At 35.5% G+C, this 21,623-nt stretch overlaps 1 long non-coding RNA gene across 4 annotated transcripts; it reads right to left on the bottom strand.

Annotated features, from left to right (window-relative positions):
• Positions 1 to 16,093: 16,093 nt before the first annotated feature.
• On the bottom strand, positions 16,094 to 21,039 carry LOC107433428 (uncharacterized). 4 transcript variants are annotated; one of them, XR_009638197.1, is made up of 7 exons: positions 20,722 to 21,039; positions 20,501 to 20,608; positions 20,262 to 20,408; positions 18,601 to 18,669; positions 17,776 to 17,843; positions 16,721 to 16,796; positions 16,094 to 16,287 (listed from the first exon to the last, which is right to left on the bottom strand). It is a non-coding gene; the product is annotated as an uncharacterized LOC107433428 (long non-coding RNA). The 4 variants fall into 4 exon arrangements; XR_009638199.1 differs by having other exon boundaries at positions 20,262 to 20,388; XR_009638198.1 differs by having other exon boundaries at positions 20,262 to 20,373.
• Positions 21,040 to 21,623: the final 584 nt, after the last annotated feature.

The following is a 21,623-nucleotide window of genomic DNA, read 5'->3' as shown; positions in this document are numbered from 1 at the left end:
TTCCTGCACTGAAAACACACTTCTATATTTTTCTCCTTATTCCTCCCACATTACTACAATATGATTCCACATATTTATAGCACTCCAAATGAATAACAGTAAATTAGTGCATAATTAATACATAAATATCCAAGACAGTATACAACAAGGATGAAAGAAATATTACAATTCAAATAAATGAAGACAAGATAACTTCTCGAACTATGACAGCGATGGGGATTGGGTTTGCTCCGGAAGAACGTCTATTATCCCTTGCACCTAAGAGAACGGAATTTAAAAATATGAGATGCTAATCATCTCAGTGAGTGACCCTATCTACTGTAAAAATTTTAATATTAATAATATGAAAATAAAAGGAATTTAATTAATCAATACCAAACAATTAAATAAATAAATAAATGACAATTCATTGAAAATAATATTTTCTCTCAAAACCCTCACTATTCACTCCGTTGGAAAGGTTCCCCTTTTAAAACATTTTCGCAAAACCCGTTATTCGTATGCCCCAAAATCGAGGAATTGTTAATTTAATAAATAATAATTGAATGACCCAAATATAAATAAAATGTAATAAAATATAATAAATAATTTTAGAACACTTTAGGGTTTGAAATTCCTATCTGAAAATTTATACTTGACGCACCACACCATATACCAGTGATGTCTTCCGATACCCAGCGTCATGAGCACCGTCTGGCGGGGGAGGGGTTAAAGAGAGAAACTTGCATATGGTCGCTTCGGCGTCCCGACAGCGCCGCTGCTAAAACTGTCATCCCGGCCATGGAGGGGGGCGGCTGATGCGCATTACATAAGACTTGCCTGCCCTCAGTCCAATGGCAACTCATGGGAGACATTATAACTTTTGCTCTCATCCACATATACAGTACAAAACACCAGTACTGTATGAGTGCGTCTAAAATAAATAACCAAATTTTATTATAAAAAGATACGTAATTTTTCCAAAATTCACCGTGGGAATTATACCATTTTTCGAACTCAACCTCCAACATTTTTCTTTAACATCTTCGATACAAATCCACCGATAACAATATACAAATAATTTTTCTAGTATCACAAAGTCCATCAAATAATGTTCCACGGGCATAATTATAAAATTTGAAACCACCAATTTAAACCAATATTTTCCTTGAAACATTTTAAAATCAAATCATGCCCAAAACTAATATTAAAATCCAAATACAATTAATTAATGAAAACATCTTGCTCATGCGTAACAAATACAATTAAATCATAATAATAATAATAAAAAATTTCTTAATAACCCAAACTTCCGTTTAGCATCAATGGTATATATATATATAAAATAATATTTTTTCCACAAATATACTTAAATTCCACCACATGAGCATATTTCTAAATATCAATTTAACATAAAATAAATATAATTAATCACCCCAAAATAGTTTTAAAGGTGGGTCACTCACCGTAAGCACGTGTATCAATCAAGATCCTCCGCAGGATCAACTCCACTATCCACACGTGCACCTAAATTATCCACAATACACAAAACCAATTATTTTACTATTTTAATCGGATAACTCCCAAATGGGTACCCAGGGACCAAAAACAAACGACAACCAAAATTGACGAGTAATATACCGAATCGAAGCTTGAGTGACTAGGATTACGAATTCGGTCTTACTTCCCGGAGATCGGACCGGTGGTGACCGGAATCTCGCCAGAAAGCTCTCGGCCTTTGGAGGAAAAGGACACCTGATTTGGATTCAGGGGGTCGAAATTAGTGGGGAGGGACCGGCAGTGCAACTGGACTTTCCGGCGAGCCGCCGAATCCCACCGGAAACCATCACCGCCGGTGGCGCGTCCAGTGGCTGGTGGCTGAGATTTTTGTGGGTTTTGTAGATCGAGGGGAGAGGGTTCCAACGAGACAGGCGGTGAGGCAAACGGAGGCCGGACGGCGAAGAGATCTGGGTTTGAAGATTTTTGGCCCCTCGTCGGAAAATACTCCGATCCCGGCATGTCGGAGGTCCGGTAGCCGTGAAGGATGGCCGGAAATGAGGAGGTGGTGAGGGGTTTCTGGTGCGTGTGGCCTGAAAATGGCCGGAAATGGGTCAAACGGTGGTGACCAGTGGTGGAGGGGAAAAATAGCCGTCGCTGGAAAATGCTCCGATCCTGGCGCGTTACCAGTTGGTTGGCCGTGAGATTTGGGTGACCGGTCGGAATTGAGGAGGGGGAGGTAGTGGGGTGATGCATGTGAGGAAAGGGTGGCCGAAAAACGGTTAAGTGGTGGTGGCCGGTCGGTTCTCTCTCTAGCTCTCTCTCTCTCTCTCTCTCCTTTCCCCGCCGGCCCACCCGTTTTGCCAAAATAAAAGCCACCATGGGTGACACTATTCACTCACGGGATTGGCTTAAATATCGACACATGACATCACTGTTCATTTAAGCCAAATATATTAAAATATTATGGTATTCGGAAAACTTCACATGTCCATAACTTTTTAACCAGATGTCCAATTTAAGCGTGCCGCTAGTCTATGAACTCGTATCAACGAGTACTTTACGACCATACAAAGTCAAAACAAAATTCTACAACCATAAAAAGTCAACTCCTGGCACCTTTGGGACAGTTTGAATCTCGACTTGTTTTTCCAATAACTTTCAAACCGTAGCTCCGTTTTTGACGTGCTACTAGTCTACGAACTCGGGGCATCATGTACTTTACTATGGTACCATGGTCAACTAGAAATTTCAACCGGAACAAAAAGTCAACTTTTGACCCACTAGGTCAACGGTCAACCTCGATCAATGTGCAAGAATTCCGATGTAGTTTGGGATGGGGTGTTACAACCTTCCCCCCTTATAAGAATTTCATCCTTGAAATTCCGCATGTCACTGGAACAGGTAGGGATACTAATCACGCATCTGCGCCTCGGGCTCCCATGTTGCTTCCTCGATTAAATGATTCCGCCATAAAACTTTAATTAAAGGAATAGTCTTGTTACGTAGCACCCGTTCCTCGCAATCCAAAATCTGCACCGGTTGCTCTACATATGAAAGATCTTCCCTCAACTCGATGTTAGGAGTCTCGAGTATGTGTGATGGGTTTGCAATATATTTCCGTAGCATCGAAACATGAAATACATTATGCACGCGGGCTAGCTCTTCCTGTAATGCTAATCTATAAGCCACGGGGCCAATCCTCTCCATAATCTCGTAAGGCCCAATATAACGAAGACTCAACTTACCTCATCGACCAAAGCGTACTACTCCTTTCCATGGAGATAACTTCAGGAATATCCAATCTCCTACTTCAAATTCCAAATCCTTCCTACGTACATCGGCGTAACTCTTCTGTCGGTCTTGGGCAACCTTCAACCGATCCTAGATAATCTTCACCTTGTCCAAGTTCTTCCGTAAATACTCAGATCCAACCGCATTATTCGTCACAAGGAGTCTCTCTTCTCCTACTTCACTCCAGCACAAAGGTGTCCGACATTGCCTCCCATATAAGGCTTCATACGGGGACATCCCAATACTTTCCTGATAACTATTGTTATAAACAAATTCTATCAATGGCAATTGTTCATCCCAACTAACGCGAAATTGCATAACATAAGACCTTAGCATATCTTCTAATGTCTGAATTGTGCGCTCAGCTTGTCCATTAGATTGCAGGTGAAAGGCGGTGCTATAGTTAAGTCTTGCTCCTAATGCATCAGCCAACTTCCGCCATAATTGTGAAGTAAAACGTGGATCTTGATCGGATACGATGGCTAGCGGTACTCCATGAAGACTCACAATACGTTGTACAACCAACTAGGCTAATTTTTTGGGTGAAAAATGCTCTCGTACCGGTAAGAAGTGTGCCGACTTGGTAAGACGATCAATGATCATCCAAACACCATCATATCTCCTGGGTGTAGGGGGAAGCTTGAACACAAAATCCATATTGAGTTCTTCCCACTTCCATATAGGAATAGGTAAGGATTGGAGTAGTCCCGAAGGCTTCTGTCTTTCTGCCTTTACTTGTTGACAAATTAGGTATTTTGATACAAAATTTGCCACTTTCCTCTTCATGCCAATCCACCAATAATACTTAACTAGCAGTCGGTACATTTTGGTACTTCTAGGATGCATCGCATATATCGAGCTATGCGCCTCCTCTAAGATCTCCTTCTTAAGTTCTGGAATATCAGGAACTCAAAGTCGTCCTTTATACACGAGGGCCCCATCCCTCCTTATGGAAAACTACGGATCAAGACCTTCTTGTACCTTGCTCTTAATTGTTCTCAATTTAGGGTCTTCCATTTAAGTTTCCAATATACGCTCCACTAACACCGGTCGCACCTGAAAACTAGCCATAAAGACTCCCAAAGGATGCATATGCATTAACACCCCCATTTTCTTCAACTCCACCATGAGAGATAGTTGGATGGCTTGAATGTGAGCAAGAGATCCGATAGCCTTCCTACTCAAAGCATCTGCTACTACATTCGCCTTGCCCGGGTGATAATCAATCACACAGTCATAATCCTTCAATAACTCCATCCATCTCCTTTGCCTCATATTTAATTCCTTTTGAGTGAAAATGTACTTGAGGCTTTTGTGGTCGGTATAAATTTGGCATGCAGCCCCATACAAGTAGTGTCTCTACTTCTTTAGAGCAAAGACTACCGCCGCCAATTCTAAGTCATGCGTAGGGTAGTTTTGCTCGTGCTGCTTAAATTACCGTGAGGCATACGCTACCACCATTTGATTCTGCATTAGAACACAACCCAACCCTTGATGGGATGCATCACAATAGACTTCAAAACCCTCATTCCCATTAGGTAAAGTTAAGACAGGTGCGGATGTTAACCTTTGCTTCAATTCTTGAAAACTCTGCTCACACCTGTTCGTCCAGCTAAATTCAACATTCTTTCAGGTTAAGTTGTGAAGTGGTCCGGCAATTCTCGAAAACCCTTCTATAAAATGACGGTAGTATCTCGCTAATCCAAGAAAACTTCGTACTTCCCTCACAGTAGTAGGGCGCTCCCAATTCAACACTACCTTCACCTTATCAGGGTCCACATAGATACCTTCGGTTGACACAATGTGTCCGAGAAAACCCACTTGATTTAACCAAAACTCGCACTTGTAAAATTTAGCATAAAGCTGATGCTGTCTTAGAGTTTGGAGCACTCTCTTCAAATGCGTCACATGCTCCTCTTGGCTCCTAGAATAGATCAGGATGTCATCTATAAAAACAATGACGAAACGATCTAAGTGCGGACAAAACATCCGGTTCATCAAATCCATAAAAGCTGCTGGGGCATTGGTAAGTCCGAATGACATCGCTAGGAACTCATAATGTCCGTACCTCATCTTAAAGGCAGTCTTAGGAATATCTGACTCTCAAATGCTTAACTGATGATATCCAGATCTTAAGTTGATCTTAGAAAACACTTTGGCACCTTGGAGTTGATCAAATAAGTCATCTATCCTTGGCAACGGGTAACGATTAGGGATGGTCGCCTTGTTAAGTTGTCGGTAGTCGATGCACAGTCTTAGACTACCATCATTCTTCTTCACAAACAATACTGGAGCTCCCCATGGCGATATGCTTGGTCTAATGAATCCCTTATCCACTAAATCTTGCAATTGGACCTTTAGCTCCCTTAACTCTGCTGGGGCCATTCAATACAGTGGTAGAGAAATAGGCATGGTACCTGGAATTAATTCAATGGAAAAGTCAACTTCCTTTCCCGGAGGCAATCCCGGTAATTCTTCAGGAAACACATCCGGAAAATTCCTCACCACGGGCATGTCTTCCAATCTGACTCCACTTACTCGGGTATCTATCACATGAGCTAAATACCTTTGGCAACCTTTATTCAGTAGCTTTTTGGCGGTGAGGGTAGATATTAATCTTGGCAAAGGTCTTCCAACTTCCCTACGAAATACCACTTCAGGCAAACCTAGCCTCCTAAATGTTACTTCTTTGCTATAACAATCTACGGAAGCATGGTTCCTTGCTAACCAATCCATGCCCAAGATTACGTCAAGTTTGGATAGATCCAACAGGATCAAGTCCGCTTCCATCACTTGATCTTCGATACAGAAGAAATACTCCTTGATCAACTGGCTAGGCCACAAGGATTCTCCTGCAGGAGTGGCTATTTCTAATAGACATCCTAAAGGAGTAGGGGTCATACCGACCCGAGTGACAAATTCTTTTGAGATGAATGAATGTGTTGCTCCCGAGTCCATAAGCATAAGTGCATCATTACCAAAAATATTCAAAGTACCTATAACAACGTCAGGTGTGGCCAGGGCTTCCTGCTGCGTCGTAGCGAACACTCAACCTTGACCTGTCTGTTGGGGCTTCCTTCCTCTACCTCGACTCGATCCTGCAGACGGTTGGGCCAATCCCGATAAACCTCCTGCTGCTTGACTTCCCTGGGAACCCCGACCCTGAAATCCACTAGTATGCTGTGCTCGCCGACCTGCCCCTAACACACTGCCACTACCATAAGGGCATTCCCTCCTTATGTGGCCTGGTTATCCACACTGAAAACATACACCATCCATCTGGCACTACCCGAAATGCTTCCTTTTACAAATTGGAGAAGTTCGCATAAGACCAAGGTGTGACTGCTGATACGAGCTTGTATCCCCACTGGTCGAATGGCGAGCTGTCTGGGGCATTCGCTAACTGCCTTTCTGCTGAAATCTGCCTCGTGGGCTCGGTCCACCACTACCCGATGAGCCTGAACTATGGCTCTTCTTGGATGCTCCCTGACTAGGTGCCCCACTATATGAACCTTCAAATGATCTACACCTTGAAGGTTTGCGCATCTCCACCTGCCTCTCTAACTCCAGCGCTGCATCCCTAGCGGACTAATAAGTATGATGCACTGGTCCAGCAAGGGTGAGGGCTATGTTCTCGTTCAAGCCATCTATAAACCTTACCTTTTTCGTATGGTCATCGGGAATCATGTGCATGCAGAATTCAGATAGTTCTCGAAACTTTCTCTCACACTTGAAAATAGTCATGTTCCCCAGTCGCAGCTCCTCAAACTCTCTCCTTCTGGCCGCACGGTAGGCAGGAGGGCAATATTCGGTGGTGAAGGCAACCTTAAACTGGTCCCATGTATGCCTTCTACGAGTTTTTTTCACTTTCCACCACTTCCGGGCGTCTCCTTCTAACATAAAACCGGAGATCCTAACCATATCTTCGTTGGGGCACTGCATCCTTTCTTCTAGGATTTTCTCCATGTTAGATAGCTAATTCATAGCTGCAGCTGGACCTTGGCTTCCATCGAAATTCACAGCTCCCAATCGTCGAGCCTAGTCCACAGAATGATTACTAGAGCTTAAACTCCCTAAGGCTCGAGTTAGTTGAGAGACAAGATTTTTAAGGCTCAATCTACTCCCGGAACTCTTAGCCGAGCGTTCCCGAGTACTACGTGTGTCCCGCCTACGCATCGTAGCAAATTCTGAAGAAACAACAAGAGTTTAGAGATAAAAATACTTAAGCACGATTACAAAAGGGAGAAATTTACGGATGGGCTGTACAGCAACGCACAGTCCCTTAGGATTATAAGAACCTATGCTTTGATACCAACTATAAGGACCCATCCAAAATTGCTCACCGGAACCCTAGACAAGCCCTGATCCCAGGGAAACCCTACTGGACCCTCCAATGGAAAATCCAAAAGAACCTCCCCTCAGGGATGGACTTACCACAAATTTCCTGCACTGAAAACACACTTCTATATTTATCTCCTTATTCTTCCCACATTACTACAATCTGATTCCACAAATTTACAGCACTCCAAATGAATAACAGTAAATCAATGCATAATTAATACATAAATGTCCAAGACAGTATATAGAGTTTCATGAAATACTATTAAGTATAGAAATTATACAACATGGATGAAAGAAATATTACAATTGAAATAAATGAAGACAAGATAACTTCTCGAACTATGATAGTGACGGGGATTAGGTTTGCTCCGGAAGAACGTCTACCACCCCTTGCACCTAAGGGAACGGAATTTAAAAATATGAGATGCTAATCATCATAGTGAGTGACCGTATCTACTGTCAAATTTTAATATTAATAATATGAAAATAAAAGGAATTTAATTAATCAATACCAAACAATTAAATAAATAATAAATGACAATTCATTGAAAATAATATTTTCTCTCAAAATCCTCACTATTCACTCCGTTGAAAAGGTTTCCCTTTTAAAACATTTTCGCAAAACCCGTTATTTGTATGCCCCAAAATCGAGGAATTGTCAATTTGATAAATCATAATTAAATGACCCAAATATAAATAAAATGTAATAAAATATAAAGTGTTTGAAATTCCTATCTGAAAATTTATACTTGACGCACCACACCATATACCAGTGATGCCCTCCGATACCCAGCGTCCTGAGCACCGTCTGGCGCGGGGGGGGGAGGGGGAGAGGGTTAAAAAGAGAAACTTGCATACGGCAGCTTCGGCGTCCTAACAGCACCGCTGTTAAAACAGTCATCCCGATCATGGAGGGGAGCGGTTGATGCGCATTACATAAGACTTGCCTTCCCTTGGTCCAATTGCAACTCACGGAAGACATTATAACTTGCGCGCTCATCCACATATACAGTACAGAACACCAGTACTGTATGAGTGCGTCTAAAATAAATAACCAAATTTTATTATAAAAAGATATGTAATTTTTCCAAAATTCACCGTGGGAATTATACCATTTTTCGAACTTAACCTCCCACATTTTTCTTTAACATCTTCGGTACAAATCCACCGATAACAATATACAAATAATTTTTCTCGTATCACAAAATCCATCAAATAATGTTGCACGGGCATAATTATAAAATTTGAAACCACCAATTTAAACCAATATTTTCCTTGAAACATTTTAAAATCAAATCATGCCCAAAACTAATATTAAAATCCAAATACAATTAATTAATGAAAACACCTTGCTCATGCATAACAAATACAATTAAATCACAATAATAATAATCGAGAATTTCTTAATAACCCAAACTTCCGTTTAACATCAATGGTATATATATATATATATAAAATAATATTTTTTCCACGAATATACTTAAATTCCACCGCATGAGCATATTTCTAAATATCAATTTAACACAAAATAAATATAATTAATCACCCCAAAATAGTTTTAAAGGTGGGTTACTCACCTTAAAAACATGTCTCAATCAAGATCCTCCGCAGGATCAACTCCACTACCCACATGTGAACCTAAATTATCGACAATATACAAAACCAATTATTTTAATATTTTAATCGGGTAACTCCCAAATGGGTACCCGGGGAGCGAACACAAATGAAAACCAAAATTGATGAGTAATATACCGAATCGAAGCTTGAGTGACGAGGATTACGAATCCGGTCTTACTTCCCGGAGATCGGACCGGTGGTGGCCGGAATCTCGTCGGAAAGCTCTCGGCCTTTAAAGCTTTGATTCTCCCAAACCGTTACAAATTGGAGGAAAAGGACACCGGATTTGGATTCAGGGGGTCAAAATTAGTGGGGAGGGATCAGCGGTGCAACTGGGTACTCACCGGAACTGGATTTTCCAGTGAGCCGCCGAATCCCGCAGGAAACCGTCACCGCCGGTGGCGCGTCCGGTGGCTGGTGGCCAAGATTTTTGTGGGTTTTGTAGATCAAGGGGAAAGGGTTCCAACGGGACTGGTGGTGAGGCAAAAGTAGGCCAGACGGCGAAGAGATCTGGGTTTGAAGATTTTCGGCCCCTCGTCGGAAAATACTCCGATCCCGGCGCGTTGGAGGTCCGGTAGCCGTGAAATTTGGTGGGCTGGCTGGAAATGAGGAGGTGGTGAGGGGTTGCTGGCGTGTGTGACCTGAAAATGGCCGGAAATGGGTCAAACGGTGGTGGCCGGTGGTGGAGGGGAAAAATAGCCGTCGCCGGAAAACGCTCCGATCCTGGCGTGTTACCAGCCAGTTGGCCATGAGATTTGGGTGGCCGGTCGGAATTGAGGAGGCTGAGGCAGTGGGGTGGCACATGTGAGAAAAGGGTGGCCGGAAAACGGTCAAGTGGCGGTGGCCGGTCGGTTCTCTCTCTAGCTGTCTCTCTCTCTCTCTCCTTTCCCCGCCGGCCCACCCGTTTTGCCAAAAGAAAAGCCACTGTGGGTGACACTATTCACTCATGGGATTGGTTAAAATGTCAACACGTGGTGTCACTGTTCACTTAAGCCAGATATATTAAAATATTACGGTATTCAGAAAACTTCACATGTCCATAACTTTTTAACCAGATGTCCAATTTAAGCATGCCGCTAGTTTATGAAATCATATAAACGAGTACTTTACAACCATACAAAAGTCAAAACAAAATTCTACAACCATAAAAAGTCAACTCCCGACACCTTTTGGATAGTTTGAATCTCGACTTCTTTGCCCATAACTTTCAAACCGTAGCTCCGTTTTCGACGTACTACTAGTCTACGAACTCGGGCATCATGTACTTCGCTATGGTACCACGGTCAACTAGAAATTTCAACCGGAACAAAAAGTCAACTTTTGACCCATTCGGTCAATGGTCAACATCGGTCAACGTGCAAGAATTCCAATGTAGTTTGGGACGGGGTGTTACATAGACCATAGTCTAAACTTTATTGGACGAGTAAGTGCCTATTTATTGTTGATTTTTATCTTTGCATAATAAACCAATGTTTACTATACAATAATATTAGAAGCAGAACACCCAAATTGAGAAATTGGATTTGACATGATCCAGGCATGCAGATTGTGGAAAGAAGGCCGAGCTTTGGAACTTATCAATCCATGCTTCAAGGAATCTAGCAATCTTTCTGAGGTGCTGCACAGCATTCATAGTGGTTGTGTGTGCAACAGCACCGTGAAGGTAGGCCAAGCATGTTATATGTCATTGTGCTGTCAAGCAGTGAAAGTGCCTTGCCTCAGCCCAAATAACCTAGTTTCTCATCAGATAAAACCAATGTTGCAGCAGATTCTTCACCAAACAAGACTGAATCCTCTTCAACCAATGAAATTACTATTAACTCTTTTAAAGCCTCGGTAGATGGGTTTGGAATCATGAAGTCTAGTATAGTCAATTTTGGTCATCAATACATCTCCTGTTTCATACTTTTGCATTATAACTTGTGTGATCGAAACCCAAAAAAATCTAAATGACCATGATTATTTTTCAAGTTAACCTATTCTTCTACCTTTCATGGAATTTTAGATGTACCAAACCTAAAATTAAAAAAAAAATTAATGGAAATAAAACTGAAAAAGAAAGAAGTAAATGTATATGGAAGAACTCTTAAAACTTTTTGCAACCAAGTTCAGATACCCTCACATATGAAGGAGATTGGACATTGCCACCAAGCAGTGTTGCAAGCTGTAATCATCTATATGTGTGAATTCAATAATATAAAAGAGTATCACTTTACATTATCAACTGTTACATAGCTTTTTGTATGTGCCTTTGAAATTGATGTCAAGGAATGGAATTGAATTGTCTCAAATTTAAATCTTTTACTTTTAATTGATTTTTAGGGACATTAATTTAAAACATCAATAATAAAGTATTAAAATAACTATTCATAAAATGCATAAAAAGCTGTTGGAGTCAAAATGTGTGATCTGGGCTTAACATGTGGTTTCGGATTCAGTTTGTAAGGACGTTCTTTTGCGTGTTCAAATTGGGTCCCTAGATTCTTTGAGTGGTGGAGCCAAATCAGGTGTCCTTCGATTTGATGCTAAGTTTGAAGAAGCACCTAGTAAAAAACTATAAGAAAATACCAACTAAAAGAACAAAGAGCTCTCTAGGGGAAAAAGTTAGCATAAACTGGAATATTTAACAATGTTGGATTAACACTTTTACATATAAGAAAGAATAAATGCCATAATTATAAATAGGAAATTAGATACATGAACACTCATTAACACAATTCCATAAATGAAGCAAAATTAGTTGAGAAAATGATTTAGAGAAATGAGAAAAATGTGTAATCCAAGAGGTATAAAAATGTATAATCTGGAGGTTACAAATCATATAACCTGGATAATAAAATAATATATCTAAGTGAAAATAGTACTTCCAAATGAGTAAAAGAGTGTGATTATTTATTTATATACTAATGGTTGAAATAGAGATACTCAAACTACATAGTTATCTACCTATATAACATGTAGATACAGTATAACGAAATTGGGAAAAATAAAAATAACAATTTTCAGAAAATAAATCAACAAATTATTGAACCTGTATGTATGGATGTTTAATTATTCAATTTATCTGAGGTCTATGTGATATCATAATATCTTTAAAATGATTTGAGCTTTACCGATATAGATGGTTCTGTGATGCTTGTTTTCCAGAATATAACGGATTCTTCTACGGCACCATCAAAGTTTTTCTCTATGAACTTCCAGTACCTTCACTTTACCATACTATGCAACCCAACGTTTTCTCTCAAAATTTCTTTGTGAATGCTAAAGGAACTCTAAAATTACATGTTTTTACTAATTTTTCTCCAAAACCAATTTTCCTAAACTCATGCAGCGTCTTCCAAACACGAAAACATTAAGGAAAATAAAAGGCCACCATTAGAACACATTAAAATCCATTAAAACCAAATCATTCAAATACTTTTAATATAAAAATGTTACGGATATAACATTATATAAAGAGAAATATGAGTAGCCAAGTAAAAGAATATATATAATCCATATTCAACCCATACAAACATAAAATAGTAATATCTGGATATATATATATATATAACCATACCAAAATATCAAAATATACTTAAACCAAACTAGCATAACATAAATGCGTATTTATGTATAACAACAAATATTGAAACACTTAACAACCAAATATGCATACCTATATGTTCTCTTATACGTATAGAATATATATGAAACATGAAATGAATAAAATACCTTTTCAGGAAAAAAAAAAATGGATAAAATACCCATGCATTAATATATATGCACACATAAATACTTCCTCCTTTCAAAGATAAATCAAAATAAGGAAAAATGTTTAGAGGAAGGAGAGCAAATTTGTCATATATTTATAAATGGCATTTATGGACTAGCTAAGAAAATAATATGTTATGTGATTGGACATAAATGAAGTGAATTTCCTAGAGGCATGGTGATAATTATTCGAAGGCCCAAATCCTTTAGCTATGAAAGGTAATCCAAAGGTTTTTAGAGCTAGGGCTATGATGTCTTGTATTCTCTCTCAAAGAGATTGAAAGAATAATTTGGAGGTTCTGGTGTGGTGCGGTTGAAAGAAGAAAAAAAGAAGAATATTTAGTTTCTAAGTGTTAGGATCTGGAACAACACATCTCTTGTAAAGAAAGAAGGAAAAACAGAAGAATGCATTTTTTTTTCTTTTTTTTTGCTTTTTTTTATTTTTTTTTTATTTTTATTTTTTCCAAAGAAGGAAGAAGAAGGGTCCCTTGTAAAAGAGGAAGTCTCCTATTTGTAGAGGTCCTGAACCTTCTTCTAACATCCTCTTTATCCAATGAGTTTATTGTTCACTACACAGTGGTAAGATTCAGCGATGACAATGTATAAAAGGGAGGAAAAGCTTAAAAGATGGTTTAATTCCCTTATTTGGCATACATATGGGTACAATCCAAAAGCTTTTTTGAAGCATTGAATAATGTATAGGTCAAAAAGCGATGCATACTGGTTCATCTGGATGACTATTAGATCTTTGTTCTGGATAAAACAAATGGTACAAGTTGGTCATGGGAAGATGAGAGAGAGAGAGAGAGAGAGAGTTGTTGGTAAAAGATGAAGCATGAAATGATGGCTTGCTTGGCTCGTTTGTTCAACTCAACTTCCTTTTCAGTTATACATATATATTTTCAAAATAAAAGGAAAAAAATTCCCTTCACAGAAGATATTTTTGGGAGTATATATAGGTGTATATATATGTATATATACACGCATAAAGCTGATTAATATATTTATATATATATATATATATATATATAAACACATATTAGAATATACGAGGCTGAAAGCATATATATAAATATATAAAACACCATCATTGTATTAAAATAATGGATTGAACAAATGTGCAGTGTTTTGGGCTTCAACAAATGGACCAAAAGTGATAGATTAGATTAAATACAAACATGTAAGCTAGCATGGGAATACATGGGCTTGATTAATATTGCAGGAAACTATTACTTAATTTATGTTATTTGGATAATTGTAGGTTAAGAACATTTAAAGTCGTCACCTTTTGATAAAATAGGTTAAATTAAACTTATAATAGAAGGTTTATGCCAATCAAACCATTCCCTAACGAAAAGCCTTCATATGGAGTTTGAGACTATTCTATGTATATTTTATATATAAAAATAATTAATTTGAGTAAAAATGTAAGTTTGGGCCTAATGAACTTATTGGACTCTTTTTATTAAAACTGGGTATAAAGAAAAAAGCAATTAACAAATTTTTAATTTAATGTAAATAGAATTGTCTTTGAAATTTCATGTTGATTTTTTTTTAAGTATTTATTAGATAATATACAGTAATTTTATAATCTAAAATTTATCAATATTATTTAATAATAAATTCTCTAAAATTATATATATAAAACGAATATACGTCTCAAGATAAAAGAATATAAAACTATGATTTCTTAGTAAATAATTTAACTCATGCAATTAAAATTGGATGAATATAACTAAAAAAAACATAACAAAAAAAAAAAAAGAACAATGGACTAATTATTAAATATACTACTATTATAAACTATCAAATGGAACTAAAAATAATATTAACAATTTTAATTAAATAAATTTTCTATTTAAGACTTTAATTAATTAGTATTTGTTGGCTATGTTTTGAATGAAACTAAATATTAAAATAAATAAATTTAACTACAAAAATGAAACATAATAAAATTACTATGTATAATACATGTAAAATATTGATGCTCTTTGTAACAAAATCCTATATATAAATATATATAATAATCATCTGATGAGCTATCTAACTCATCTTATAATTAGCTATCTAAGGGTTAAATTAGAAAATAATATATGGCAATATTAATTTACAATATTTATTTTAATTCTCATGTTTTAATACCAAAAATCTAGTGAGGAAAAGTTAGCCCTTCAATGGTAATTTATTAAATTATTATATGATATATAAATGATATTGGATTTAAAAAAATAAATTTTTCTACATTTTTTATTTTGCCTCTATTTATTATTATACCACATTAATATCATATATTATTAAATTGATTAGATAATCCATTAAATTAAAATTCTATATATACAAATACATGTAAAAAAATAAATGATATAGGTAACTCAGTGAACCAAAACTCTAAATATAAATATATATATATATATATACACACAAATGAATAATAATATTGTTAAATGGGCACTGAAGATTTCACTTTTAGCGAAGTGAGCTTGAGTCGTTTAATTTATTTTAATGAATAAATTTGAACCGCTTGACAAGAACTAGTTTCAAAAAATAAAAACGAAAACAAAAATAAATAAATAAATGAAACCAAACAAAAAGTGAGAAGGCATGAGCCGCATAAGAGTCCTGAGAAATGCACAAAATAAGAGGGATTTTATTTTTACTTCATTTATTTATTGTAAGAAATTTATTTTTTAATAAAATTATAACGTATTTAAATTTTTATATTCACTGATTTTATTTTTTATATTTCTGAATAAAATTTTAAATTATTGTTGGAAAACAACGTCTAAGAAAATGACCATTTTATCAACATTTGGTAACCTAAAATCATATAACCAATGTTTTGACTATTAGTGACCCCCAGTCCCTGATAAGTAACCTTTTTCAAACCAAATACATGGGTGACCACCATCGTGGTCACCCACGAAAAATTTTTTATTCCCTAAATTTGATCACTGAAATACTCTATATTTAGCAACTCAATTGTGCATACTTTCAACGACCAAAATTTGGTCTCTAAAAGCAATTTTTTTTTGTTATTTATAATTTTCTTAAATTTAAATCAATTAATTATTAATGATGCAAAAATTCATAACATCCAAAATTGTAAATAATATTTTATAAAAACTATAGTCATCATAAACAAATAATTAATTGTCATTGTGTAATTACAACAATGATTTAAATGTGTACAAAGAAAATAAAATTCTACAGAAAAGGTGCAATAAAATTCTATAGAAAAAGTGCAGCTACAGAAGTAATGGTGGTGGATGAATATTGCATTTAACTTCATCTTGGGTCTTTAAAAACCTGAAATTTGTAAAATATAATAATTAAAAACAAATGAAAATAAACCTACTCTAACAATGTGCTAAAAATAATAATATCAGCCAAAAATAGTTTCAAGATAAAATTCTACATGCCGATAACAGTATCTATATGATAACGAACATATTAAATAAATTACAACCTGAAATTGAAATTCAAACTAAAACCTCTTAGACTTCCAACCATCTTATGAAAAACCCTCTAAACACATGTAGCAAAAAACATAAGTTAATATGCCCTATCTTTGTTGAAGGCATCCAAAAGTAGCATGGACTATCATAAACAACATGTACAAAAGTTATGACGTTGATAGGATAATAAATGGATCAAGCGTATTATGAAATAAACATTGAAACAGCACTAAAACTAAACTTTATATGTAAGACTGATAAATTATCAACAAACTAGAACGTACATGTTAGTCTGCACTTTTCATTTTGAGTTCTTCATCCACTTTCAAATCTCAAATCTTAAGACTTGGCCTACAAGATCTGCAAATCGACAGCTACTTTATAAAAGGAACAACCATCCATATAATCAGCATTCTCAAACTTAGTGACTTACACATCACATAACTCTTTTAGAATCTCAACAAAAATTAGCATGTTCAAACTATTTAAGAATAGCAAGTATAAATATTATGCTCACACAGAATAAAAGCATTTATATGCTAATCATTATATATATAAATATATATATACAATCACAATTTTCAGACAGAATACTAATATGTACCATGTAATCACTTCCATTTATAACGAAAATTAAGTACTTGTGGGGTAAACTAGGTATTATGACACATAATTCTGGAATTTTTTTAATCTTTTATTGTTTTCTTTAAAGTAAAGGAAACCCCCAAAAAAAAAAAACAAAAAACAAAAAACAAAAAGACACATGAGTATTTGAAAAGACCAAAGACATGATATACTATTTGGGACATTTACTGGATCGATCAACTTCATTCATATAGCTAGATTTTCTCTACCTATCTAATGCAATCTATCTTGGAGGCATCAATTATTGCTAATTATGTCTCATCTCTTATGGACTACCATAGCAAACAGACTTGGTTAGAATGGAATAGCACATTAGTGTCACTAACAAATACCTTCCCAACATGCAACAAAATTGAATCAATTATTAAGTTAGAAGTGCATTAACATGCACTTTCTCATACCTCAAGTACGCAAGAAACAAATTCACAATAATTTAACTACCCTCAATTTTGAGCAATTCATGAATGTTAAAAAAGAGGTGACACATCTCACTGAAACAAAGGCTGTACACTTAAGATGGTTGATTGTGACAGACACTCAAAAATTATATTTCTCATCAGCAGCATGCTTTAAAAAAAAAAAAAAAACTTAATTAGAAACCATTGATTTTATTTGGAGATGAAGCATTTATTCAAAGACATCCTTATCCCTCAACAAGAAAATGTCAATTTCGAAAAAATGGTTGGAGAACTACCTCATCCACGATAAATAAATCTTGATCTAACTTCCTAATGATGAACCAAGACTGAACTGTCTAATTACCTGCCAAGAAAAAGTAAGTCTTGGTCATAAATATAATAAAAATTTGTAGGCATGCATTCAGATAAGTTAGCTGCTAATTAGTATGTTGTGGGGTCTACAATATATGCAAATGCCACACCACAAGCTTAAGTAATTGTATTATTTTCTAGTTTATATAAAACCAAGCTTTTATAGATTACTCAAACAATAGTTTGTCCCACTTCCCCCCACTTCCAAAAGAAACTATGGTAGACTTTAAATGAAATTATTTTGAATTTAGGGCACATATGTCGTAGTGTGTCCTTCTTGGCTTAATATACACGTGCTTTCTGGACTTATGCTCCGTTCCTAGTGACTTATTTCAAGCAAATTTTATCATTTAGTAGTGCCTGAATTGTTTCTAGTTAAGAAACGTCCCAACACATGAGAGTTTAATGTATGCATGCATTAACTTGATATAATTAAGTGAACTTCCTATAACTTAAACAAAGGGCCTAATGCCAGGACAATATGATTTTCTAACTACCATAGCCTGTCTTAGAGCAGCATTTTAGCATAGGTAAACAAAAAATCGATGAAAGAAAAGCAAATAATTAATGCCACAGAAGAAAATCTGTTTTACTGATTTAATTTTGTGTTAAAAAAATGATTTCAAAGGCATTCATGCCCACCAAGTTAATAAACAAACAAGCATTGAAACATCACAATCAAAAGATATTTTAAATAACATCATGGTATACAAGCTATAATCAATTGGATAAGATAAACTCATATATACCTTTGGACAAAGCCTACGGATTACAGAAATTTTCTTTAGTTGTGTCATCACATCCTCTAGTAACTCAACCTATAGCAATGGAAACTTAAGTTAATAGATTCTGAAGCACATGAAGAGTAAATAAATCACAAAGGGAATAAATATTGTACTTAGAAAGCACACATACTATAGACAAGTCCACTTTATTCTCTACAATACTTATGGCATGAAGCCCGTTTGTAGCATAAATCAATACAGAAAATGGTCTCTCAGTATGAAGAGATTAAATGATCATTTGTCTTCATGATGATGCATGATGTAGTGGAAGAGAGGACCATGGAGAGTCTAGTAACCATTTATTTTGTCATACAGCATCTCTACCTATTAATAGTAACACCAGATATTTGAACTTTGCAAATTCTTCACTAACCAACGATAGAGATTTTGAGCTAATATTCATATATGAGGATTGATTTTCCTTGCAGAAGCTCCACCTTTCCATCTTGCTTGTCTCTAGAATGTTTACACTAAGATTGATGGTTTGTTTGGTCACGTAGATAATCAAAAATAAGTTACAAACCTTTATGCAAGTTATGTACGCCATTAGACTAGTTTAAGTAAATTGTAGAAGCAACGAGTTTATTAGCAAAACAGAGGATGGTATTTAGAACAAAAATACGAGAACTTATACACTGAAACTTAGAATGGAACTTATTTACAATGAAACTTAGAATGGAAATAAACTCCTATGTTTACAACAAAAATAACAGAACTTATACACTTAAATGAGTCTTTGGTAGGCCTTAGCAATTAAACTAGATTTCAAATAGTTAAGACCATTCTTGACACTTTGATTTATATAGGAATTACGGGTCTAAAGAATTAAATGTCAAGAGCTAACTTAAGAATAAGTAACTTAAAAACAAATATGAATCCATTCATCTAAGAAGCATACTTTTTCTTTTTTGAAGGTCTAGACTGCAAACTATTAGCAAAGGTTTTTGCATCTATCCTAGATGTCAACTTCAAGTATAAAATATCTTACTAAAACTGCTACATCTTTTGTATAAAAATTGAAATCCAATTTTGTAAAGCAATCACTAATTATTATGACAATACAAAACTTAAACCCTAGCCGAAGAAATATATAACTGAAAGAAAAAATCAAAAAGGAACTGCTTACCCTAAATGCCATATTTTTTGTCTTTAGTTTCCAAAATATTGCTCATAATTAACATGGTACTTAGTTGGGATAAAATCCTTGAATCATCAAACATATACTTTCAAATATGGATCCTGAAACTAATGGAATATATGGAAACACTCACAAAAAAATTAAAAACAAGATCTTAGAAAAGTTATAGTATTTTTCCATATATCCTAATAAACTTGCATTAACTATTTTTAGAATTAAGATGAAGTTAACCTCGTTAGCCTAACATTAGACAAAAGTGACATATTCATAACATATAAATTTGTCCATAAAACAGCCATTATCTATCCCTTTTTCTGGAATATAGGTCCCCATCATATTCTCCTGTGCCAATGGAAGCCAAAAATACTAGAAAAAATTAAATTCAGAAAACAAGCATAAAGCATTACGAATAAAGATAGGTGCATATATAAAACTACACAACTATCAATAAAATGCTACAAAAAGTAACAAAAGGCATGAGAAAAACCTTGCTAATTTTGATTCGTAGCTCTTGATCCTATGCACCGTGTGAATAGGGAGTCCCAATCCAAGCTCAGCTCCTTCCACAAACTTCCAGAACCTCCACTCTCTCTCATCATCTACCCCAAAACCCACTTGTCTCAAAATATACAAACTTAAAAATCAAAACCAAAACTTAATCACAATGAATATATAATTCAACCCACAAGAAAAAATAAGAAAAGAAGTCAAAAATTCTCAAAGTACCCCGTTGAGAGCCGAATCGAGATCGAATTTTCTCAAATCAACCTTCTTCAAGTCCCAAAGATTGAAATCAACATAGGAATTGTACTCATCATGGCCAATCTTCGGCCTCTACCAAAAAATTAGCAAAAACCAAAACAATTGGCTGCGATTAAAGGGGATGGAGAAATAGAGAGAGGTAAAAGGGAAAGAGAGGAATAGAGAAACAGAAAGGGGAAACACACCTAAGAGATAGAGCAAGAGGGGCTGCCGATCGGAGAGTACGAACCTGCAAGGACAACATCGGCAATCGGAGGACTAATTGGATTGGAGGCTGTGTTTCAAAAGAGGACTAGAGCAAACATCATTTGAAGGGAAATGAAAATGCAGCTGCAAAACTTCCCTCCTGTAGATGAAAATTTCATTTTACCAAATATTAAAGTTTTTTTTTTTTTGGCTATGCCCCAGGCACCCCGTTTCCCCCCGATAGACTTGAACCCTTCACAGTAAGCTTGGGTGGTGGTGCTCGTACCAATTGAACTACCACACCCATCTAAATGAAGAAGAAAGTTATAAATTATAATGATAGAAATTAAATATGTTATATGATAAATAATTTAATATAAGAATTTTACATAAATTAATAACATTACTAATATATGGAGCTCTATATATAGAAATTGTTAATTTATTTTTTGAGCGTTATTCATAGTTAATTAATACTATATATTTAAATGTTGGATAATATAATTATGTGATATTAGATCTACCACTGGCATTAATATACTTATATCGTATGGACTTTTTTTTATCAATTTTTATAATTTATTTCATACTATATCTAATATGTGTAATGCTTGCGAAGGGGCATCAGTGAGTATTTCACTTTGTTGAAAATGAGCAAAATGCAATTTTAATATAATTTAAGGGAAATAGCATTAATATTCCAAAACATTTATATCTAGACTTATTTTGTCCAAAAAAAGAAATTAAGAATTAAAAATATTGACTATTCATACCAATTTTGTTTTTTTTTAAATACTTGGTAGAATCAATAGAAGAGAATAAATATTTACAAATAAATATATAATTATTTATTCATAAAAAACAATAATGCTAGGTACCAAAATATTTATTAACTTTATTT

Source organism: Ziziphus jujuba, chromosome 3, assembly GCF_031755915.1.
Source record: "Ziziphus jujuba cultivar Dongzao chromosome 3, ASM3175591v1".
NCBI lineage: Eukaryota > Viridiplantae > Streptophyta > Magnoliopsida > Rosales > Rhamnaceae > Ziziphus > Ziziphus jujuba.
Note: the sequence above shows the minus strand (reverse complement) of the source record. Positions and strands in the feature narration are given on the sequence as shown.